This window comes from Macaca thibetana, chromosome 7, assembly GCF_024542745.1.
Source record: "Macaca thibetana thibetana isolate TM-01 chromosome 7, ASM2454274v1, whole genome shotgun sequence".
NCBI classification, from domain to species: Eukaryota; Metazoa; Chordata; class Mammalia; order Primates; family Cercopithecidae; genus Macaca; species Macaca thibetana.
Window position 1 is genome coordinate 140517491 of NC_065584.1, and position 26791 is coordinate 140544281.

The 26791-nt window shown below is 36.1% G+C and overlaps 1 protein-coding gene and 1 pseudogene across 3 annotated transcripts in view; both read right to left on the bottom strand.

Annotated features, from left to right (window-relative positions):
* Positions 1-26791, bottom strand: part of RFX7 (regulatory factor X7) — a 159199-nt gene that overhangs the window by 100106 nt on the left and 32302 nt on the right. The window lies entirely within an intron of this gene.
* Positions 2118-26720, bottom strand: LOC126958479 (hydroxyacyl-coenzyme A dehydrogenase, mitochondrial-like; annotated as a pseudogene). The gene has a single exon (XR_007727198.1). The product of XR_007727198.1 is annotated as a hydroxyacyl-coenzyme A dehydrogenase, mitochondrial-like (transcript).

Here is a 26791-nt window from a genome sequence, read left to right on the forward strand (position 1 = left end):
TATATGTATAATATACACACATTTCTATACATATATGTGTGTATCATAAACCTATCATAGTTTTATACCAGTGTTAATGGAATATTTTTGAAAACTTCCCCCAAATTCTACCACTACAACCAATAAACTCTTTTCTTTTTTCACATATTCTCTCCAATATGTATTCATGAACATATCTAATTTTTAACACAGCTATAATCAAACCAGGGTATTATTTAAATTTGCCAAAATCATATTCTAATAGTCTTCAAATTTTTAATGTCATGTATTTTTTGTAATTCCATTTAGCAGATGTTTCATAATTTCCTAAACTATTACCTGAATATACTTTGTTTTAATTGTTTCAATTAAAATAATGCTTCAGTGTTCTGCTTCAGATAATGACAATTTAACATATATTAAAATTAACTTGCCACACATAACAATTATACATTCTGGACAAAATACAAAAACAAATGTTAAGTCAAAAGAGTAATCAAAAGCAGGTAGCAACTGGAAGGAAGTTAGCCTTAAATGAGAAAACTGTACTGGTATAGTTTTTTTTTTTTTTTGAGATGGAGTCTTGCTCTCTCGCCCAGGCTGGAAGGCAGAGGCGAGATCTCAGTTCACTGCAACCTCCACCTCCTGGGTTCAAGTGATTCTCCTGCCTCAGCCTCCTGAGTAGCTGGGATTACAGGCACATGCTGCTACGCCTGGCTAATTTTTTGTATTTAAGTAGAGATGGGGTTTCACGGTGTTGCCCAGGCTGGTCTAGAACTCCTGAGCTCAAGAAATCCACCTGCCTCGGCCTCCCAAAGTGCACTGGTAGAATCTGTTGTCTTGCTAGCTTAAAAAGGACAAAGTTTGTGGTTGCCAAGGCAGCTTAAAAGTGAAAGGTAGAATCCCAGAAAGGAAAGTGCTGCAAAATTTCAATACGAACTACACCCAATATTTGAATGACCCTAGCCTGAGGAAGACTCCAAGGTTCTTCACAAAGAGAAACAGCTGGAAGGTGAAAGGATCTGAGATGAGATTTCTGCTGCTGCCTGTCACAGAAAAAATCATGTTGGGGGTTGAATCCAGCCACATTAGATGTCTACTAAGACAAAAATTCAACACTCATCAGAGAAAAATAACAGAATCCAAAGTCTATAATATGTCACCCATAATGCCCATTATACAAGCAAAATACACTATAGTGAACAAACAGGAAAAAAAGACCTAGAGTCAAGAGAAAAAGCAGCTCACAGACACCAAATCCTGAATGATCTAAGTGTCAGAATTATCAGACAAGGACTTCAAAGCAAGTATTATAAACATTTTCAAGTATTTAAAGGAAAATATGGTCATAATAAATGTTTGCATGGGGAAATCTCAGCTGACAAATGGAAGCTATGAAAAAGAACCAAATGGAAGTTCCAGAACTTAAAAGGTATAATGTCTGAAATGAAAAATTCATTGGATGGCCTTAATTTGAGATCAGATGGCAGAAAAAGGGCCACTTAACTGGAAAATCAATAGGTCTATTGAATGTGAAGAAAAGACTTTAAAAAAATAATAAACAGAGCTTCAGAAATTTAAAGTTCAATATTAAGTGGTCTAACTATGTACAATGGGAGAGAAGAGATAATGAGACAGAAAAATACAATATTTAATAAATGGCCAAAGTCTTTCCAAATTCTAAGAAAAACACAAATTTCTAGATCCAAGAAGTTCAGCAAATTCCAAGCAGGATAATTATAAAGAACCCACACATAGTCAAAAGGATGAAAAAACAAAGATAAAAAGCACATTGTGAAAGCAGCCAGAAAAAAGTAACATTGCATGCAGTGAAAAAGTTATATGAATGAAACCTGACTAATGATACCTGACTTCTACTGACAGTAAACTGATTTGCAGCAGAGGTACCAAAGCAATTCAAGGGACAAAAGAAAATCGTTACTACAAATTCTGATGGAGTAACTAGACACATCTGTAAACAAATGTACAAACCTCATACTACAGAAAAATTTGAGCTGAAGCTTAAAATGTCTAGAAGAAACCATAGGAGAATATGCTGATGTGAGAGCGGACAAAGATTTCTTAGGGTTACAGAACCAATAAACATTTTTTTTTTTTCTTTTTGAGACAGAGTCTCACTTTATCACCTGGGCTGGAGTGCAGTGGTATGATCTTGGCTCACTTCAACCTCCACCTCCAGGGTTCAAGTGATTCTGCTGCCTCAGCCTCCCCAGTAGCTAGGCCACGACGCCCAGCTGATTTTTGTATTTTCAGTAGAGATGGGGTTTTGCTGTGTTGGCCATGCTGGTGTTGAACTCCTGACCTCAGGTGATCCACCCACCTCGGCCTCCCAAAGTGCTGGGATTACAAGTATGAGCCACTGTGCCCCGCTGCAATAAACATTTTTAAAAAGGCTTTGGGAGGCCAAGGCGGAAAAACTGCTTGAGGCCAGGAGTTTGAGACCAGCCTGGGCAACACGGTGAGACTCTATTTCTACAATTTTTTTTTAAAAAGCCAGGCGTGATGGTGCATGCCTGTAGCCCTTAGCTACTCGGAGGCTGAGAATCGCTTGAGCCCAGGAGTTCAAGGGTTTAGTGAGCTCTGATCATGTTACTGCACTTCAGCCAGGACAACAGAGCGAGACCGTTTCTAAAAACAAAAATAAATCAGACCCAATCAAAATAACAGTAAACTTCCATTCACTGAACTACATCAATTAAGAAGGTAAAAAAACCACCAACTAAATAAAATACTTGAAAAACATACCTGACAAAACATTTATGCCTAGAATATATAAGGAACTCCTACAATTCTGTAGTAAAAGACAGGTAACTCAATAAATAAAGAGCAAACAACTGGAATAGCTATTTCACAAAAATGTACAAAAATGTCCAATAAACACATGAAAAGATGTTCAAGGAACCAAGCCATCAAGGAAATACAAATCAAAATCGCAATGATATACCATTAGGAGGCTTAAATTAAAAATGCCAAAGACCCAAATATTGGCAAGGATTTGAAGCAACCATAACTCTCATATATTTATGGTGGGAATGTGAAACGCAAAACCACCTTGGACTAGTTTAGCATTTAGACATAAACCTACCATAAGTATTTATCCAACAGGAATCAAACTAGATGTCCACAAAACAGATGTTGAAGAAAAAGAATGTTCATATCATCTTTATAATAATTCCAAACTGGAAACAATGCAAATGATATCAATGTAAGAATGAATAAGCACTTTGTGGCATAGTCACACAATGGAATACTACCCAGCAATTAAAAGAAACCCATACATACATAGAGGAACATGGATGAATCTAATAGATATTATACTGAGCCATATAAAACACCTAGAAAAGTTCATTCTGTATGATTTTACTTACATGAAGTTCTAGAATAGGTAAAATTAATACATGATAAAGGAAAAATTAGAAAAAGTAGCTGTCTCAGGATGAGGCTTCCCTGCTGACTGGGAAGGATCATGTACAGACAACATAATGCAATGCTCCATTTCCCTTTTCAGGAAAGGATTCTGACCCACTGCTGGGAGTGCAGTGCAGTGCAGCACAAAGCCCTCGGTGTTTGTCAGCATTCAGTGTCTGTGCCCTTGGGTATGATTGCTTAGGCTGAAGGAAATACCACTTCTCAAGGTCATACCAATTTCCAGCGACAGCCCATATCTAGACACTAATCAACATGGGGATATTAAGGACCAGCCCCTTCCCCCAACTTGAGACAGCTTTGATTGGTCATTCTATCTTCGGAACTCTTCAGCATTGCAGTTCAACCTTCCCTCTGCCCAAGCTGTTTCCTTCCCCTCCATTCCCTTCCATAGATCATAGATCATAGAATCACAAAAGCACTCCCTAATAAAGTGGTCCTTAAAATATGATTCCTGGACTAACAGTATCAGCATACTTGGAAACTAGTTAAAAATGCAAATTTCTGGGTCCCACTACAGACCTCCTGAATTGGAAAGCAGAAGCACCATTTACATGTGAAGAGCTTCCTATCAACTTTTTGTGCCCTACTCTTAAATATACTCAGATGGATAGACAACTGGAAAAAACTCTCCAATATGAAAGACAGAGAAAAAAGGGGGTGAAACCCTTACTTGGAAGAAATAACACTATGCAAAAAGAAAACAAAACTTTAATCCTCACGAAGGTTAAGGGAAGACGCTGCATTCAAGAAACACAAATTGGATACTATATACTTGTATTTTTAAAGTATATTCAGAAAGTTAAAAAGAGACATCTTAGAAATTAAATCTATTTAGGCTGGCTATTTTCTCTTTGCTCTTTGAAATCACTCTCTACCCTCTGTGATAACCTAGGAAGCTGGACTTTTCACCATCAGTAGGGCTCCCTTCCTCTCTGCCAAATGTTTGTCACTGGACAGAGGTAGGGATGTAAAAGAAGAGAAAGGACCTGGTTCTTTCTGACAGGCAATGAGTTAGTGGTTTGGGTAACTGTGGTTTTTCTCGGCAGGTTTTGTAATATCTTTTTAAGTCAATAAATTGTAAGTTCCTAAAACTTTGATTAAAAATTAAATACATGAAAATTCAAGTAAATAAAATTTCAAATAACAAAACATCAAAGTTATCAAAAAAGAAATGGAATTACCTATGGACAAAGGAGTTAGAAGAATATATTTGCAATTATCTCTCTTTTTACCATTACTCCAACTAGTTAAGAAAGCATTTTCAGCAGCTGGAAAAATATGCACAAAAATACACGTATCATTCAATAATAAACCACCAATACACATCTGAGCCTGCACTTAATAAAAGTAGGTAATATTTGACTTTTAAGTATTTCATAACTTGAATGTTCATTTATTATTTTGGGGTTTCTTAAACAATTTTATTTTATACATGTTTATTTCAACTCAAATTTTGACAGACTAAAAGACTGTATTTTGTTAGAGTCCATTTATAGGCAATTTTGCAACACTGATTTCTTGTGGGGAAAAAAACCCCAAAACAGACAGATAGTAATTATTACGATCTGTGGAACTGAATGACCAGGAAAGCCGACCTCTTACTGCAAACCAAGCACATGGAGATAAGTCCACCAATGCAGCAGCAGCATCTTGATGATGAGTTGAATGGAGACAAAACATCTTATGTTGTGCCCAGAAGGTAGGGTAAGGCTCAAAGCTGCAAGGGGCAAAATGTTCTCATAAAGGCAAGATTCAGGTGCTGCTTGCTGCAGCACTCCACAGACACACCCTGTCTGTCCCAATGGCTTGTGACTGCCACGCGGCAACAATGAACACAATATACTCTCACTCTCACTCTCAGAGCAAGTATCTTCCCCTTATGAGAGAATGAATTCAGGCAATTCTTTACAAAAATGACAGCATTTGTTCCAAGGCACCAACAGTATAAAGCTTTTCAGAAAGTACACAGAAATAAACAGACTAAACATGGGAATTAGTTCTTAATGGTGGAATCTGTTACTACTCTAACTAGTGTAAAAATAACTTCAGATAGATTACAATCAAAATGCATATCGAATAGACTGTGCTGTGTGAGGGAATGTCTGACTAAAGAGTATTCTCATAGGCACTTTGGGTGCTGGCTGGTAAGCGCTCACAAGGGTTCTTCTCAGGGCCAGAGAAGCTGAGCATCTTATGTATTTGTAAAATCCTTCTCCAGACTTCTTGCCAAGCTTCTTCTCTGCCATCAGCTTTTTCAAGGATGGGCTGGGCTGAAATATGGGGTTCTTCGTATCTATTTCATGCCATCCATTCATGATGAACTTCACAGAATCCAGCCCAACGTAATCTAGAAGCTCAGATGAGCCCCTGGGGTACCTGGCTCCTAACTTCATAGCAGTGTCAGTGTTTTCCTTGGATACGTCAAGTCATTCATGCAGCTTGACTGCTTCCATGAGGTGTTGAATCCTAAGACGGCTGACAATAAACCCAGGAGTGTCCTTGCAAGAAACAGGATGCTTTACCAAGGTTTTGCTCAAGTTTACCAAAGATTCAAATGTCTTTTGGGTGGTCATTGGTGTTTTAAAGACCTCTGCAAGTTTCATCAGGGGCACTGGGTTGAGTAAACGGAGGTCAGCAAATTGGTCTTGTTTGGTGGTAGCACTGGCTATGCTTGTAATTTGCAAAGAGGAAGTGTTGCTGGCAAAGTTGTATGTTCAGCAACAAACTTGTCCAACCTCTAGGAGAGTTTGATTTTCACCTTTAGATTTTCTACAATGGCCTCTACCACCAGGTCTGTGCTGTGGACTATGGATGTTGCATCTGTGCTGGTTGATATGCTGCTTAGGGTTTTCTCCACAAATTCATCATCAGCCTTAGGGTTTTCTACAAACAACTTCTTTGTCACTTTCCTAAGGCTTTTCTCAATTCCCTCTTTATATTTTGCCAAGATGTCCTCGGTCTGGTCAAGGAACACTACTGTGTGGCTGGTCACTGCAGCAAACTGTGTGATGCTGATGACCATCATGTGCTTGATGATGATTTTTCTCGCCCAAGGATGTGGACAAGGAAGACCCCGAGTGCATTAACTGGCTGGTGATGAAAGCCACGGTGCAGTGGTGGTGACGACAGCAAGACCCAGGCAGGGAAGGCACATGTGGTGTGGGGACCAGCAGACGGGCAGCCTCTGAGGCCATTTTTTACTTTTGAATAAAACGATATTACTAATTTTATCTGCAAATAACTTTTGTTCAAATGACAATGTATGCTCAACATTTTTTTCTAATTTTTTAAATTGATTATTGTTGATAATTGATAAAACAGGCATTGAACTTCCAGTTTTGCTGATTTTTAACTTTTACAAAAATTTTAATTAAATAGTATCAGTCTGGTATTTTGGTATTAGATTTTAAAAAACAAAATATCAGTACCATAATTGTGCTGTGGTATCATAACTATTACATTTATGGAACATGCTAACTACTTATCTTCTAAATCTTTCAAGATTTACATCTCAAGTCATATTGCCAGAATGTTATTGATATAAAGTAGTAGGGAAGAGGGGGAAAACACCAGCAATAAAGCAGATAAAAATTTAAGCAACAGAGATATAGCTTGAGAAAGCATATTGTGTTTTCTGTAAATCAAACTATAGAGTGAAGCTGGATAAAGCTTTCTTATCTAGGGGGGCTATACAAAAGAAATAACAAATTTTAGGAAGCATGTGTTTAAAAATTAAAACTTAGTCTAATCCTACTTTCTCACAAAGAAATACGTTACAAAAATACCATGTAATATTTCCCTTTATTCAAACAAAAACATGATACAATAAATAAATTAGCAGTCATGGGCCAAACATATACAATATATAATACAATGTAAGCAACAGTATGACAGAAAGAACATTTAGACAGCTTGTTTGCTAGAAACATTTCAGAATCTGTCTCCCAATTTCAACAAATTGTTGATAAACTATTTTTTACTGCAGAAAATATTCTAGGAGACTCTCACTTATCCCTTCCAACACCACGTGTAGCCTCTATCCGAAAGTTCAATGCTATGTTTACATTTATTTGGAGTCCTCAAGTCTGAAGTCAGAGTAACTCACAATTCCTATATACTTGATTCAAATTTCTTGTGTTGTAGAAACAGAGGTATCTGTGAATACCAGATACTAGATTTAACCCAAAGACAATCTGAGAGAGAGGAGGTACAACTAGAAGAAGCTCTTACATTCTATCCTTGCCAGGAAAAATCTAACTCTTAGCTTCTACTCTTATAAAATAATTAATTCTGTTAAAAACACATTGACTTCAGATCCCTTTTGCAGGTTGTGACTTGGCTCACAGTCCATCATAGCAAATCTTATTTTTACCTTATACTTGCTTATATTAAATGAAAACTATTTACTTTTACTTTTGTTTGCTCATATGCTATAAAACAAAATTTTATATGTTTTTTAAAAACAATAATAGTCATAATGGTGGCTAATTCTAAAAAGGTGTAGCCAGAAAAAAAGGAAATAAAAAACACTTGGAATCACACCATGCAGACATTTAAATTCATTTACTTTGTTTTCTTAAAAATAATGGATTCTTTTGGTAAGGATGGGGAGAAATTGGAATCCTTGTACACTGCTTGTGGGAATGAACGATGGTCTGGCTGCTCTTGAAAAACCTGATATGTCTTCAGAAAGCTAAAACACAGAATTACCACTTGTCCTAACAATTCCACCCAAAGAAATAAAAATAGGAATGCAAACAAAAACCTCTACACAAATGTGCCGAATGTTCATAGTAGCACTATTCACAAAAGTCAAATGGAGGAAACAACCCAAATGACCATCGATGGATGAACGGATAAACAAAATGTGACATATTATTAAAATGAAATGTTATTCAACCATAAAAAGGAATTAAGTACCGGCACATGCTACAATACGGATAAACCTTGAAAACTTTATGCTAAGTGAAAGAAGGCAGACATAAAAGGTCACATATTGTATGATTCCCTGTATACAAAATCTCCAGAATATCTACATCCAGAGAGATAGAAAGTGGATGAGTGGTTGGTTGGGGTTGGGGAAATAAAGACTGACTGCTTAATGCACATTCCTTTTAAATGATGAAAAATGTTCTGGAACTAGATAGAGGTGATGGCTACATAACACTGTAAAGTTACTAAATGCTACTGAATCGTACACTTTATGTGGTTAATTTTTATGTTATTAATTTTACCTAATAAAAAATAATTAGGATCATAAAATTAAGAAAAAACTTCCTTTAGATACTACCAGTGCCTAATCAACAGATTTCGAAGTATCAGTTCTGTTTCTCTCTGTAACCCAAGTTGCCTTTGAAATAATCATTGTTCACAGTGCTTGCCTGCTCTTATGAATTTTTAGAGACTCTAGGTTTCATGAAAGGAAATTAACCAAAGACCAATGTCTCTCAACCAGGTACTGACATTTAGGATGGCACCCTGCTTTACTTTATGGGTTCATCAAATGCATTATAAGATGTTTGGAATCATATGACGGTGTTCACTAAATGCCAGGAGTGCTTCCTAGACATTTTGACAAGCAAAATTGCCCCGCATTATTTCCACATGTTCCTAGTTGAAAGTCACTGCTCTAGAACAAAATGTCATATCCTATGTATTGTGATACATTATAAGAAGTTCCCTAATATACGCAACTCAATGCTTTACAAATGAGTCATTTCAAAAGCTCACATGTTTTTACGTATGGAAAGTAAACTTCTTGCTTTTGACACAGGATGCTATAAAAATTTATTGATTTTATTGTTGTTCTAAACATAAAAATTAATTTCAACCAGAAGAATGAACTTTATCATGAGGTAATTTGTGCCTGATATTTGATTACTAGATCATATTACTCAAATGAATATTCAACTTCTACTAATAACACTATTTCATTCATTGATATAATATTTTCTTTGCTTTTTAAAAAATATTATCAGGTTCCAAATATATAGGAAAGTTATAAAGAATAATATAACACCCATGTACCTGCTAGCCAGTTTGAACAAACCTGAACTTTTTCCTTAAGGAAGAAAACTTTACAGACAAAGTTCCCATGGGATCTTTTCCTATCTCATTCCACCATTCCTTTCTCAGTGGTGACCACTATCCAGAAGTTATTATTCCCATGAATGTATATACATTTACTACAAATGTTGACTATCTCTATAAACAATATAATAGTTTTGCTTACTTCACAGGCATTAAGTTCTGCTGCATGTATCATTCTTTTTTTTTAAAAAAAATATTTACTTAATAGGCATTAGAAGTTTATCTATTTTGGTACATTCTAGTTTATCCATTTTAACTGTTACATAGAAGTGTGGATTAAATTGTATGTCCAGACTCCTCCCCAAATTTGTATGTTGAAGCCCTAACCCCTGATGGAACAGATACAGCACTCAGAAGGAATCAACCATGCTGGCACCTTGATCTTGGACCTCAAGCCACCAGAACTGGTAAAAAATAAATTTCTATTACTTAAGCCATCAAGTCTGTGGTACTTTGTTATGGCTGCCCTAGCAAACTAATATGCACAGTATTCCACTGTTTGAACATACTGCTTTATTTATTCTTTAATAATGGGCTCTTACCGTATTTCCAGCTCTGTACTGTAACATACAACATTGTAACAAATATTTGGTATGGAGATATTGTTATTCTTATTGCAGGACTTTTTCTTGGACACATACACAAATATACGCACACACATTACAGTATGTTTATCTTCAACTTTCTGATTATTGCCAAATTGCCTTTCAAGGTAATTTTGGCCAATCTCTACTCCATCAGCTGTGTATAAGACTCATTTCTCTCTATCCTCTCCAAAATTGGTAATGACAGACTTCTGCCAATCAGGTGGGTATGAAATATTTTGTTTTAAAACGCATTTCTTTATCAGTGACGTTGAACACCTTAATGTACTTACTGACTACTAAGTTTTCTTCTGTGAACTGCCTACTCATATCCTTTACCCCTTTTTAACGTGGTTGTTTTTATTATTTTATTTACTAATAGGAGCTCTTTTTATACTTTAGATACTAATCTTTTGTCAATTACTTGAGTTACAAATAACTTCTCGCCATCAGCAGCATGTTGCTTTTTTTTAAGTGTTCATTGTCCAAGGAGAGTTTTTATGTTAATTTAGTCAAATATTTTTCTTTATGAAAAGTGCTTTTGATGTGTTTTAAAAAATCTTCCTTATCGTGAGCTCACAATGTTATTTTATTTTCTTCTAAACTTCTGCTTTTCACATTTGGGGGCTGAGTTTTTCTGGATTCTATGTGTGATGTGATCTTTTTTTTTTAAATATAGATAATGAAATGTCCCAATGGGCCATCCCTTCCCTTGCACACAAGGCCTATGTCTTGTTAACCTGCTTCCTAAGTCTAGCACTTTGCCTGGAACACATTAGGCAATTATAAACATGTGATCAATAAAAGGAAGGATGGAAGAAAGAGAAGGGAGAGAAAGGGAAGCAAGGCAGGGATAGGAGTGTGGAAAAAAGTATTTGGATCATGGTCTTTGATATAAACTATATATTAGAACCATACAAGTCAAAAGGGCATTAAAACAGATTCAAGGGGTGGATTGCAGGAAGATGGGCTTTCCAGGATTCTGGAATGCTAGAGGTAAATATATCACTTAAGTGCATCTGGGCACTGACTCTGCTTTCTCTCCCCCAGGATGAGAATATGGCCTTGCTAGAGCTGAATTAGTTCAAAATCCAGAAAATTGTGGTGTTATAAATATCACTTATTAAGTCTTTGCAGAATGTTCAAGAAAGCCTAGGTACAAAAGGGCAATGATACATTCAGAAATTGATACAGCAATGCTAGCTGAACCTTTCCCGTAGGGACAGTGGCTACATGTACCACAGGAAACCTAAAGAGATGGGAAAACTTTTTTTTTTTTTTTGAGACGGAGTCCCGCTCTGTCGCCCAGGCTGCAGTGCAGTGACCGGATCGCAGCTCACTGCAAGCTCCGCCTCCCGGGTTTACGCCATTCTCCTGCCTCAGCCTCCCGAGTAGCTGGGACTACAGGCGCCCGCCACCTCGCCCGGCTAGTTTTTCGTATTTTCAGTAGAGACCGGGTTTCACCGTGTTAGCCAGGATGGTCTCGATCTCCTGACCTCGTGATCCACCCGTCTCGGCCTCCCAAAGTGCTGGGATTACAGGCTTGAGCCACCGCGCCCGGCCAGCCTTTTTTAGATATACTGTATTTGCTACTATTCAGAATAGTCATTTGGTTTCTATATTCTTAACTAAATAATTTAGGAGCATACAACAGGTGGGTAATAGTCTCTTCCCAACAATCCCTAACCTGAAGTTCAAAGGCGGAGTGCCATAGTGGAGGGTATAAAGAAACAGAAGAATGGGACCTGGAATGACTTTTGCCTCAGACGCCCTCAAAAGAAAAACATCTCTCCCTAGAGCAACATCATATCTAGTTCACTATAGTCAAGGAAGTATGTTCCATTAGACAGAAAGGGGCTTAGCCTCCCAGTGTAAGTACACACCACCACCTACAAAGTATTCTTGCTGAAATACTGAAACATATCTCTACTTAACTACCAATTTATATTAATAAAGGGGAAGAGGAATATGCTACATAGCACCATGAAGATAAAATCAGCAAATCCAGACTGTGGGAAACTCCATAGGACAAAGGATCCAATTTCTTCAACAAATAAAAAACTTCAAGAATTTTTTAAAGGGATCTAGAGTTTAAGAGATATCCACCAGTAGCTATAAGGACACTGATTCAAACAAACTGTAAATGTGATATGATGTCTGGGATTCTCTTCAAAATAACCAATGAAGAGTTACAGACAAATAAGATTATGAAACTAATTGTTAAAGTTGAATAACAAAGACCTGAGAGTTCAATGTCTTTTCTCTCCTTTTGTATACATTCAAAACATATTACAATGAAAAGTTAAAAGAGGGGGCTGGGTGTGGTGGCTTATGCTTATAACCCAGCACTTTGGGAGGTCAAGATGGGAGGATCACTTGAGGCCAGGAGTTCAAGACCAGCCTGGTCAACATAGGAAGACCCCATCTCTGACAAACAAAAAAAAGTTAAAAGAGGGGAAGGACTTAACAGATCCTTTTAAAAGGAAAAGCAAATAAACCAAGTAGGACCTACAGCTAAGAGACTAGAGCCTGAGATCTAAAAACCTTCTGATGTTGATTTAAACTGTGAAAAACTTAAAATATACAAGAGAAGTCTGTAAATCAAAGATTCAGTCACTATAACCAGTCTACTGAGTCACTGTTAATCAGTATTTACTTACGCTACCATTGAGTGATACTGAAAGATTATTATTTGAAAGCGTAGAATATAATGACTCATTTTTGCTTTCTAATGAGTTATTTTCCTTTTTTGCTGTCCTTCCACGTATTGGTATCTTTCCTTATGTGATTGCTGGTTGCTCCAAATACTGAATTTTACCTTTGTAATATTTAAAAAATAGCTAATTTGCTCTAACAGGATTGTAAAAATACATATTTTGGGGAGGCAGAGTACTGAACAAATTGTGCTGCTCTCTTTAGTCTCAATCTATGTGCTTTCCCAGTTTTCTTCAATGTAAGCATTTTCAGGTTGATATTAATATTAAAAGCTCAAAGAGTCAACAGGACTCAAATAAGTCAAATAATAGGAAAGCATTTACACATATAAAGTTAAAAAGATCTTCAAATAAATTTATCTAGCAAGAAACACCATGGTAAATATAGCAGGAACCAAAAACATGGTCTTGACAGGAAGAATTCCAATTCTGCAACTACAAGCTATATGCCCTTAATGTAGATGAATTATTTTTCCCCTGAGGCATACTCTATCTCCTCCAGAGATTTTTTAAATAAAGATTCAACATTTATATAAAAAGCCATACTGTAATAACAAGCATGTAATAGGTTCTTAATGAATGCCACATAAAACTAAATCTAGTCTAACCCTTTCATTTATAAATTAGGATAAAAAAAGACTTGTTCAAGGTCACATATTGATTTTTATTTGGCTCCATTATTCAGTTAAAAATGCTATGATTATGTCTGATAATAATGCCTCTATTTTACACTGGGATTTTAATCAAGAAGAACATTTTGTGCCCCAGTCTTACCATTTTGGAACTTCCTTTGTCGTAGAAACATTATATATTGTCAGTAAATAAGCTGAATTAAAGGTCAATGCCCTCTAGTGCTAAACCTTCAGAGGTAGGTGCAGGTTCCAAATACAGGCAAATTTACCTAGTCTACAGAACAGGAAACAATCTCCATAAAAATAAGGAAATGAAAACATGAGATAGCTGCATGCACAGTGACCCATCTGTAAGGATGACTATTCTCTCTGGGAGATGAGATTTTAAGCCTTTACTTTCTTTTCAAATGTTTAAAAAGCTTTTTAAACTTTTTGTTATTAAGTTTTTATAATACATAAAACATTTAAAAAGAAGCCAAAACACAGGGCATGCTAACATCACTGGATTGCGCAGTGGGGAAAACAACTCTTCTTCCCCTACTGCATAGTTTCAGAGGAAGTTACACATCCATGTGGCTTAGTATCTAACGTTACATTAAGAAAGTCATAAAAGTGCTGTAATCCCAGCACTTTGGGAGGCCGAGGTGGGCGGATCATGAGGTCAGAAGATCGAGACCATCCTGGGCAACATGGCGAAACCCCATCTCTACTAAAAATACAAAAATTAGCTGGGCGTGGTGGCGCATGCCTGTAATCCCAGCTACTCGGGAGGCTGAGGCAGGAGAATTGCTTGAATCAGGGAGTTGGAGGTTGCAGTGAGGCGAGATCACACCACTGCACTCCAACCTGGCAAAAGGGCGAGACTCCGTCTCAAAAAATAAAAAAAGAAAAAGTTGTGTCAGAGACAAGGCAGATCTTTAAACTGAGAAAAATAAGGGGATAAATGTGACTTCACTTTTTTTAATGTACTTCAGGTGTCACTAATAGGTGACATGCTAAGTACGTACAAGTCTTTTTTTTTTTTTTTTTTTTTACTGAAAAGCATTAAACCAGACCATGGTATTAGGTGCTTAACTGAGATTATAAAAAAGAAAACCAAAATGGAAATGGTTTAGAGAGTGAAGTTAAAATGAGAATTCCATTAAGATGGCATATATAGGTAATGGTGCTTAATGGGAAGATTAGGGACTGTACCAATGTCTCATATAAATTAATATGAGAACATTTCTTAAAATTGTAGCTAAAATGGCCCTACAGGTATACTTGTAAGATATGACTTATTACTCTTTTCTAGAGTTAAGAGCTTATTAGGGCAGTAAAGAGTTCAATATCCCAAATATGATCCAAAAAATAAAGTCGCCAAGTTCAATGTCTTGTAGTCCTCCACTTAAACCCAAGAATCACAGAACTTTTCTTATAACTAAAGGCAAAAAAAATACGAAAACCAATTTGATAGTTAATATTAAAATTCTCTTCTACAAGGCAGTAAGAGAACCAAAGGAAAGAAAATCTAGCCTAAAAGCATTTCATAATCTATAAAGGAGAAGGCTATCTAAGGAGATAAAAATTATGAATTAATCTCCTCAATGTTCAAATGATTCTCTAGAGAGGAAGATATCAAAACTGATATATTTTTAAAGATAGAAGAGTTATTAGTGGAAATAGGTAAAATAATTTATTAAGGATATAGTTAGAAATGTCTAGAGTTTTCATTTTTCTCCTTGTGCTAAAGCATAATTCTATGTAGGAATGTCTGGTAGTAATCTCTTTTCGGGCTACTTCAAAGCAATGTATGGATAAGAAATCATTTGTTTTTTGGCCAAAAGTTTAAAAAACACACCCATACAGAAAAACTGCTAAGTAACACAATTTTTCCCTAGACCAGAAAGCTTTATAAAAACCTGGATAATCAGGCTTAGTCTCTGAAACCTATCAGTTCATGGGAAAAGTGCCTACAGTCTCACTATCCAATAGAAATATAATCCGAACCAAAGAAATCTTAAATTACCTAGTACATTAAGAAGTAAAAAACAGATACTACATTTAGTAAAATATTTTAATGTAATTATTAAATATTAACATTTTGATGTATCTTAGTTACATTATTAACATTTTGATATTATTAACATTTTGATATGCAATGAATATAAATATTGAGATACTTTAGATCTTTTTCATACTAAGTCTTTGAAATCCAATGTGTATTTTATACTTACAACACATCTCAATTTGATTTAGCCACATTTCAAATATTCAACAGCCACATGTAACTAGTGGCTACTGTACTGGCCTGTGTATGTCTATGGCACAGCATGTCTTATGGGCTATACTTAAAAGTTTGGGCCAGCAGCTATAGGTCACACGTGTAATCCCAACACTTTGGGAGGCTAAGGCAGGAGGACTGCTTGAAGCTAGGAGTTTGAGACCAACTTGGACAACAGAGCAAGACCCTGCCTCTACAAAAAATAAGATAAAATAAAATAAAATAAAATAAATAAAATAAAATAAACAAGCCATGTGTGGTGATGTGTGCTTATAGATCCGGCTATGTGGGATGCTGAGACAGGAGGATGGCTTGAGTTAAGAAATCTGAGGCTGCAGTGAGCTATGACTGTGGCACTGCACTCCAGCCTGGGTGACAGAGCAAGACCTCTCTAAAAAAGAAAAAGAAAGTTTAATGACTGTCTCAGAGTTGAGCATACAGAGACAAAAGAGGTCATCTATTATTCTTGCAGGGCTTACATCTAAAATGTATATAAAACTGCCAATCTCTTGGGTAGACTGCCCTCAATCATGATACATGCAGATTAATTCCTTTCTAGATTTTACTAGGACAGCAAAGTGATCGGTATCTCAATATCTGCCCCCCCGCCCCCACCAAAAAAAAGTGACTAAGCTAATATCTTATTGTTCTTCACTTAAAACCAAGAACCACAGGCACAGACAATAAGGCATTTATGTATTATAGTCAGTAAGGGATTATAATATAACACAGGTAGGAGTCAGTTGTCAAGTATAAAAGGTATCTGAAAACGTCAGAAGCCAACCATATGACAACCTGGAACAAATAGAAAACTGCGAAGTTAGTATAGATTAGTGACGTATCGCCAGTATTCTAGAAGCACACTTTGTGAAGACTGTTCCTCCTAATATACATAGGTAACCCACAGAGAAAGTGGCTAACGTTCAGGTAAATTTAGGAATTGCTGGGTTAAATAAAATAAGCCAGGATTTTAATATTGTTTAAAACTGGATTTTAATTTAAGGGTTAAGTTCCCCTATCCTTATAATACAAGACTGATCATGAAACTCTCAGAGACGTGTAAACCAGAGCAACTCCATCTTAAATAGAAGCTGGGTAAAATGAGGCTGAAACCTACTGGTCTGCATTCCCAGATGTTAAGGCATTCTAAGTCACAGGATGAAATGGGAAGTCAGCACAGGATACAGGTTGTAAAGACCTTGCTGATAAAACAGTTTGCAGTAAAGAAGCCGGCCAAAACCCACCAAAACCAAAATGGCCATGAGAGTTTACCTCTGGTCATCCTCACTGCCACACTCCCACCCACACCATGACAGTTTACAAATGCCATAGCAACATCAGGAAGTTATCCTATATGGTCTTAAAAGGGGAGCATGAATAATCCACTCCTTATTTAGCATATCATCAAGAAATAACCACAAATATGGGCAACCAGCAGCCCTCAGGGCTTCTCTGTCTATAGAGGAGCTATTATTTTATTCCTTTACTTTCCTAATAAAGTTGCTTTCACTTTACTCTGTGGTCCTGCCCTGAATTACTTCTTGCATTAAATCCAAGGACCCTCTCTTGGAGTCTGATTGGGACCACTTTCCTGTAACAAAACCTTTTTTTTTCTTGAGATGGAGTCTCACTCTATTGCTCTGGGCTGGAGTGCAGTGGCCCAATCTTGGCTCATTGTAACTCCACCTCCCGGGTTCGAGTGATTCTCCTGCCTTGGCCTCCGAGTAGCTGGGATTACAGGTGTGTACCACCATGCTTGGCTAATTTTGTATTTTTAGTAGAGATGGGGTTTCATCATGTTGGCCAGGCTGGTCTCGAACTCCTGGCCTCAAGTGATCTACCCACCTTGGCCTCCCAAAGTGTTGGGATTATGGGCATGAGCCACCAAGCCTGGCCTGATCACGAACCTGAATATGCTCACATATGTTGTATCCATTTGAGAGTGGGTTGGACAGCTATCCTATACATCATTTCCCAAACTAATGAAAAAAACACTTTATTTTCATGGATCGTCTTGAAAACTACTAGACCACGTTGGGGAATGCTGATGTAAAAGCACAGGTAAGGCTACTCCTACAAAGCCAGGGAAAATTTGTGCCAGAGTATTTGTAAGCAATATGAGAGTATTGTAGGCTAAAGCTTTGAGGGTCTAGATCCTAACAATATTCTAATGTAAACTCTAATAACTAAATGATCAGGAACACCTTTTTGATTTGATCAAAACCAAAAGGCAATGATCTATGGAGCTATACTATCTATCCACACCTACATTCAAGTAATAATGGCAATGGAATATAATGTGAATGTAATTAAAATCTTACCCCAAATAATCTTATTTTAGTCTTATGCTCTTCAGACCACAAGAGGAACTTAATGAAATCAAACTGGAGTAAGGGTCAAACACTTACCTTACTCTAAACCTGCTACAGTTCAAACTAGGCATGCTTAAAAATCTGTGAACCTCAAAGCACAAAGTTTAAAGAAGTAACCAACCAATGAGAATAAGCAGTAAACACAGAAACATCTAAAACGATTATATTGTCTAGAATCAAAAGGCACCTGAATACTTATAAAGGCGTCTACTAAGGCAATAAAGGCAAAAGATGAGTATTTTCCCCTAAGAAGGAAGAGTTTTCTATGACTTGTGGAGACTGTTTCAAAAATTTAAGACAAAGCACATACTCCAACAAATACTGTCTAATTTATCCAACTCCCTAGTCTGAATTAAATGTTCTTTCTACATCACCAAAGGAGAGAGAACAAAAAATGAAGTTGTGAGTAACACTTCAGTCTTCAGAGCAGATAGTTGTAATTGCCAGTAGCAGAAAACTCAAGTTTTGCCAATTCCATTGGGTAGGAAAAGGCTGTCCTAATTTGCCTTTCCCTGAGAACTAACAAGTCTGAACAAGTTTCTGTAGGTTTTTGAACACATTTCCTTTCTATGAAATGCCTGATTATGCTTTTTGCCCAAATTTTGTTTCTCTCTTAGAAATCTGTAAAGTGTCTTTATCTCAAATACTGATCTTCTTTCAGTTATATTGCAACTATCTTCTCTCACTTCTCCTCCCAGAGTGATTTTACCCTTTCACTCTCATTATGTTGACACAAGTTTGACTAACAAAACTTTAAAATTCAATGTAAATGCCCAGATGTTTTCACTAGAGATTTCTACTAAACATTTAAGAACTAACACCAATTCTACACATTCCTTTACAGAAAACAGAAGATGAGAGAAAACTTCCCAATTCATTTTATGAAGCTTGTCATTACCCCGCTATCAGCAGAGGGACAGAAGCATACATTAGTGAAGCATTACTAAGAACCTGGAAGTAAACTCACTCAAATATGCTCAAGTGAGTTTTGACAAAAATGAAAAGTTATTAAATGGAGGAAAGACAGCTTTTCTAACAAATGGTGCTAAAGCAATCAGACACTCACAGGTTAAAAAAAAGAGATACCACCCCACATCCATTAGAATAGCTACTATTAAAAAGAAAAAACATATAAAAACCCAGAAAATTAACAAGTGTTAGTGAAGATGTGAAGAAAGTGGAATCCTTGTGTACTACTGGTGGGGATGGAAAATGGTGTGGCTATTATGGAAAACAGTATGGTGGTTCATCAAAATGTTAAAATTACCATATGATCCAGCAGTTCCACTTCTGAGTATATATCAAAAAGAATAAATGCACAGACTAGAACAGGCATTTGTACACTAATGTTCAGAGCAGCACTATTCACAATAACTAAAAGGTAGAAGCAATCCATGTGTCTATTGATGGATAAATGGACAAAAAAATATGATACATACAGTAGAATATTATTCAACAGACATAAAAAAGAAAAACATTGTGATGCATGCTACAATATAAATGAACCTTGAAGACATTATGCTAAGTAAAATAAGCCAGTCACAGAAAAACACTCAATAACAAATGCTGGCAAGGATGGGGAGAAAAGAGAACTCACATACACTGTTAGTGGTACACAGTGGCTGGTGCACAATCACGATGGAGAATAGTTTGCAGGCTCCTCAAAAAACTAAAAATAGAGATTCTATATGATCCAGCAATCCCACTGCTAGGTATGTAGCCCAAAGAAAGGAAATCAGTATGTCAAAGAGATATCTGCACTCCCATGTTTACTGCAGCACTATTAACAATGGTCAAGATATAGAAGCAACCTTAAGTGTCCATCAACAGATGAATGGATAATGTGGTACATATATACAATGGAGTACTATTCAGTCATAAAAAAGAATGAGATCCTGTCATTGCAAAAACGTAGATAGAACTAGAGGTTATTATTTTAAGTGAAATAAGCCATGCACAGAAAAAAACATAGTACACAATCTCACTTACTTGTGGAAGGTAAAAATTAAAACAACTGAATTCATGGGGAGAAAGTGAGAGAGAGAGAAGGATGGCTACCAGAGGCTTGAAGGGTGGGAGTGGGGGGTGTGTGGGGAAGTGGGGATGGTTAATAGTTACCAAAAAAAATGAATAAGACCTAGCATTTGCTAGCACAACAGGGTGATTATAGTAAAAAATAATTGTACATTTAAAAATAACTAAAGGATGACTGGGCTGTTTATAACATAAAGGATAAATGCATGAGGTGATGGATACCCCATTTACTCTGATATGATTATTACACTTTGCATTCCTGTATCAAAATATCTCGTGTTACCCATAAATATATACATGTACTATTAAAATAACTATGTCAAATTAAAAATTTAAAAAGACCCCAAACTAGACAAATACTGTAAGATTTCACTTTCATGAGGTACCTAGAATAGTGAAATTCTAAGACAGAAAGTAGAACTGTAGGTATCAGAGACTAGAAGGAGAAGAAAATGAGGTGGTATTGTTTAATGGGTGCAGAGTTTCAATTCTGCAAGATGAAGAGTTCTATGCATGGCTAGTGTTGATGGCTACAATCAATGTGACGGTACTTAATGCCACTGAACTGTTTCTTAAAAATGACTAAAGTGGTAAATTTTATCTTAGGTGCATTTTACTATAATTAAAACAAATTTTTAAAAAATCAACATCAAGCTAAGCCTCATACCTTACAGAAAAATTAACTCAAAATGGATCACAGACTTAAATGTAAAACATAGAAATACAAAACATTTCAGAAAAAAAGCAATAAACTCTTTCAGATCTAGGGCGAAGCAAAGTTCTTAGACTTGGCACCAAACATACTATCCAAAAGAAAAACTGATAAATTGGACTTGTGCTCTACAAAAGACTGTGAAGCAGATTAATTTTTTAAAAAAGAGCTACGATTTCTGGTTTCTGGTCTAGCATGTAAGAAGCTGTAAGTCAACACTAAGTCCTACAAGAAAAAAAGCTGAAAAATACTGAAAAATCAACAACTCTTCTTAGGATTTGTCACAGTGGTAAGGTCAGGGGTCATATCACAGCCCCCCAAATTGGAGAGACCAATAGGAAAATGCAGAGAATTGTAGCTTGCCTGAACAGAAACCCACAAGCACAAACCTCCATGAGAATCTGTACCAAAGCAGGGAAACAAACTATAACTGATGAATTACAAGAGGCTCAGAGTGAACAAGTCCGGGATAAACTCCAGGGGAATCCAATATTCAAGCATCTCCACACTTTTACAAGAGCTTGACCAGGTTTTCTCAGTGAATATTTAAGAAAAACCTCCTCTGAATATTGGAGATAACTTTCACGCCTTAGGCAAGGGAAGGAGAAAAGGAACCATTGTGAAATATGCCAAAGCATTCTGTTCCTAATAATCCTACCCTCAGGAGAAACTGAATCAACCAGAGCCTATCCTGCTGGAGCTTTATCAGAGCATAACTGACCTGGGCAAAAGGGAAACCCAACTCCAGACCAGTTTAGCCATCCTGTTCCAAGTAAGGGGGCACTGGAGAGACTGAGAAGCACTTGTAAAGTTTACAAGGCAGAGGTACAGGCTTTCTGAAAGACTGAAACCTCCAGATAACATTATAGAATGCTTCCCCCTCCCATACCTTACTACCACATTACTAAAGGCCTATTTACAGCAGACCCTTTTATTCAGTAACTCCTACCGGGTTATAAAGAAAAAGTTATAAGGCAGTAAAAGGCAAAATCCAGTTTCAAGAGCACAGCAAACAGCAAAAACATAGTCCAATGTGGCAGGGATGTTGGAATTATCAGACCAGGAATTTAAAATGTTTATGATTAAGATGCTAAGGGTTCTACTGGATAAAGTACATAGACTGCAAGAACAGATGGGCAATATAAATAAATAGACAGAAATTATAAGAACTAGAAAGAAATGTTAGGAGATTAGAAACACTACCAGAAATGAGATATAATTTTGATGCACTTAATGGTAGGCTGGACACAGCTGAGGTTAGAATCTGAGCTTGAGGTTTAACTCAGTAGAAACCACCAAATTTGAAAAGCAAGGAGAAAAAAGACTGAAAAAACGAAAGAAAACAAAACCCAGAACAGAGTATCCAAGAACTGTGGGACAACTACAAAAGGCATAACATATGTGTAATGGAAAATCCAGAAGGATAGGAAAAAGAGTAACACATGACATTTCTGAAATAATAATGACAAAAGAATTTCCCCAAACTAATGTCAGACACCAAACCACAGATCTAGGAAGCTCAGAGAACATCAACCAACATAAATGTCAAAAACAAAACAAAACAAACAAAAAAACTATACTTAGGCATATAATTCTCAAAACTACAGAAAATCAAAGATAATGAAAAAATCTTCAAAGAGGCTACAGGAAAAACATACCATACCTATACAGGAGCAAAGATAAGAATTATATCTGATTATCATAAACCATGCAAGGAGAGTGGAGTGAAACACTCAAAGTGTCAAGAGAATAAAAAAAAAAACCCAACCTAGAATATTAATACCTGCAAAATTTTCTTTCAAAAGTGAAGAAGAAATACTTTCTCACAAAAACAAAAATCGAGGGAATTTGTTGCCAGTAGACTTGCTTGCAAGAACTGTAAAAAGAATTCTTTAGAGAGAAGGAAAATAATAAAGGTCAGAACTCGAATCTATGTAAATAAAGAAATAGCATCAGAGAAGGAAAAAGTGCAGGTAAAATCAAGTTTTAAATGTTTCTTATTTTTAATTGATTCAACAGATAATTTCTTCAAAAGAATCACAGGAACAATGTACTTAATTATGTATGCTTTTATACAGACACATATGCTTCTATATAAACAAAATGAATGATGGTAGTAATATAAGAAACCAGAGGCAGGAATTAGGATTATTTTGCTATTATAAGGTATTCACAATACCTGTGAAGCAGTATAGTGTTATCTGAAAGTGGACCTGGATTAGTTGTAAACGTGTACTGAAAACTCTAGGGCAAACACTAAAAAATGCAAAAGAAAGAAATATAACCAGTGTATCAATAAAAGAGATAAAATAGAATCAAATAAAATGCTCAATCAAAACCACATAAGGCAAAACAAAAAAGAGAGGAAGACAAAAATAAGAACAAAGAACAAGGATGATAAATAGTAAATAACAAATATGATAAATATTAATCCAAATATATCAATAATTACTTTGAATGTTAATCATCTAAATGCACCAATTGAAAGACACTGACTGTCAGAGTGGATCAAGAAATAAGAGCCAATTATATGTCGTCGACAAAAACCAACTTTATTAAATATAAGTATACATACAGATTAAAAGTATATGGATGGAAAAAGATACGTCATGCTAACACTAGTCAAAAGAAAGTAGGAGTTAACATTTTAATTTCAGACAAGGCAGGCTTCAAACCAAGAGGGGCATTACATAGTGATAAATAGGTGAAGGCTCCAAGAAAACATAACAATCCTGAATGTATATGAGCCTAACAATACAACTTCTAAGTATGTAAGGCAAAAACTGACAGAACTGCCAAGAGAAACAGAATAGACTACTACACTCGAAGAGTTCTGTAGTTCAACATCCCTCTTTCTGAAATGAACAGGTCCAATGGGCACAAAATCAGGAAAGACATAGTTGAATTCAACACCACCACCAACAGGATATAAAGAACTTATATAGAGCACTTCATCCAAAAACAGCACATTTTTCTCAAGCTCACATGGAACATTCACCAAGACAGATCATATTCTGGGCCATAAAACACATCTTAACAAATTTTTTTAAAAATAGAAATTACACAGTATCTCCTCTCAGATCACAGAGGAATTAAACTAGAAATCATAAACAAAGATAGTTGAAAAATTCCAAAATATGTGGAAATTAAACAATGCACTTCTAAATAACACATAGGTCAAAGAAGAAACTGAGAGAAATTGTAAAGTAATTCAAATGAAAACACAAATGTCAAAATTTGTGAGAAACAACAAAAGCAGTACTTAGAAAGAAATTTATAGCACTGAATACATATATATTAGAAAAGAAGACCTAAAATCAATAACCTAAGCTTCCATTGTAGGAAACTAGGAAAAGAAGGGTTAAAAAAGAAAAAGATTCACAAATTACTAATGTTGAAAATCAAAGATGGGACATCACTACAGATCCCCTGGCATTAAAAAGATAATAAAGGAAGTACATGAACAACTCTGCCAACAACTGTAATAACATACATTAAATGAACCAGTTCCTGCGTGACACAATCTGCAAAATTAGAAAAGAAATAGAAAATGTGAATATGGCTATAGCTGTTAAAGAAAATGAATCAATAATTAATAATCTTTCCAAACCAAAAGCAAAAGGTCCAGATGGGTTCACTGGTAAGTTCTACCAAACATTTAAAAAAGAAAGTATATCAATCCTCTACAGTCCTCTTCAGAAAAGTCACAGAAATATAGCCACTGATCTTTGACACAGGAGCAAAGGCAATACAACAAAGAAAAGACAGTCTTTTCAACAAATAGTGCTAGAACTGAATATCCACATGCAAAAACAAAACAAACAAAAACACTAGAGACATACCATACACTCATCACAAAAATTAACTCAAATCGATTACAGACCTACATGTAAAATGCAAAACTTTATCCTAGAACACAACATAGAAGAAAAACTAGATGACCTTGCATTTGTGACTTTTTAGATATAACACGAAATGTACTATCCATAAAAGAAAGCATTGATGAGCTGGACTTCATTACAATTAAAAATTTCTGTTTTGCAGATGACACTGCCAAGAGAATAAAAAGATGAGGTACAGATAGAGAAAAAAATATTTACAAAAGACACATTAGATAAAAGACTTACCCAAAATACAGAAAGATTCTTATAATTCAACCCCATTAAAAAATGGGACAAAGACCTGAACAGATACTTTACCAAAGATGTACAGATGGCAAATAAGCACGTGAAAAGATGCTCCGTATCATGTGTCATCAGGGAAATGCAAACTAAAACACCAATGAGATACTACACATACCTATTAAAATGGCCAAAATCCAAAACACTGACACCACCAAATCCTGACAAGGATGTGGATCAACCAGAGCTTGCATTCACTGCCGGTGGGGATGCAAAATGGAAGACATTTGGCAATTTCTTACAAAACTAAATGGATTCCTACCCTATGACCCAGCAAGTGCACTCCATGAAATTTACTCAAAGGAGATTAAAAAAAATACGTTCATATGAAAACTGGTACACGTTTTTAGTAAATTTATTCATAATAGTCAAAATCTGGAAGCAACACAAATGTCATTGGTAGGTGAATGGATAAACAGTGGTATATCCATTAATGGAATATTATTCAGTGCCAAAAAGAAATTAGCTATACAAGCCATGAAAAGACATCAAAGAAACTGAAATGCATATTACACTAAGTGAAAGAAGCAAATCTAAAAAGGGTACATACTGTGTGATTACAACTACTGACATGCAGGGAAAAAGCAAAACTATGGAGACAGTACAAAGATCAGTGGTTGCCAAGGGTTAGAGGGGAGGGAAGAAAGTATAGTCAGAGCACAGAGGATTTTTAGGGTAGTAAACCTACTCTTTATGATACTTTAATGGTGGACACATGTCATTATATATCTGACGAAACCCAAAGAATGTACAACACCCAGAGTGAAGCTTAATCTAAATTATGGACTGTGGGTAATACTGTGTAAATGAAGGTAAACCAGTTTTAACAACTGTACCATTCTAATGCAGGATGTTGATAACGGAGAGGCTATCCATGTGTGAAGGCAGAGAATGTATGGGAAATTTTGGATCTTCTGGTCCTTTTTTGTGTGAATCTGAAACTGCTCTAAGAAATAGTTTATTTTTTTAAAAAAGTTAATTAAAAAAGACAAGCTTCAGTGTAAAAAAACCATTTCATACGTATATCCAACAAAGGTATATGTTAAAAACAGAATATGTTAAAAATACTCTCAAAACTCAACAGCAAAAAAAGCAATCAAATTAGAATGTATGCAAAATACTTGAAAAAAATATATCACCAAAGAGGATATATAAACAGTACAGATGTTTGTATAAATGGTAAACAACACATGAAAAGGTATTTAACATCATTAGCCATTAGGGATATACAAATACAACCACAACGAGATATCACTATATACCTATAAGAACAGCTATTAGAGAGTGTCAATGCCAAATACTGGCAAGGATACTGAAAAACTGGATCACTCAGACATTATCTGTGGGCATGTAAGATGGTACAGCCATTCTAGAAAAGTTTTGCTATCCTTTAAGAAATTAAACATGCGGCCGGGCGCGGTGGCTCAAGCCTGTAATCCCAGCACTTTGGGAGGCCGAGATGGGCGGATCACGAGGTCAGGAGATCGAGACCATCCTGGCTAACACGGTGAAACCCCGTCTCTACTAAGAAATACAAAAAATAGCCGGGCGAGGTGGCAGCGCCTGTAGTCCCAGCTACTCGGGAGGCTGAGGCCGGAGAATGGCGTGAACCCGGGAGGCGGAGCTTGCAGTGAGCTGAGATCCGGCCACTGCACTCCAGCCTGGGCTACAGAGCAAGACTCCGTCTCAAAAAAAAAAAAAAAAAAAAAAAAGAAATTAAACATGCAACTACCATATGACCAAGCAATTGTACTTCTTGGTACAGTACATTTGTACATTC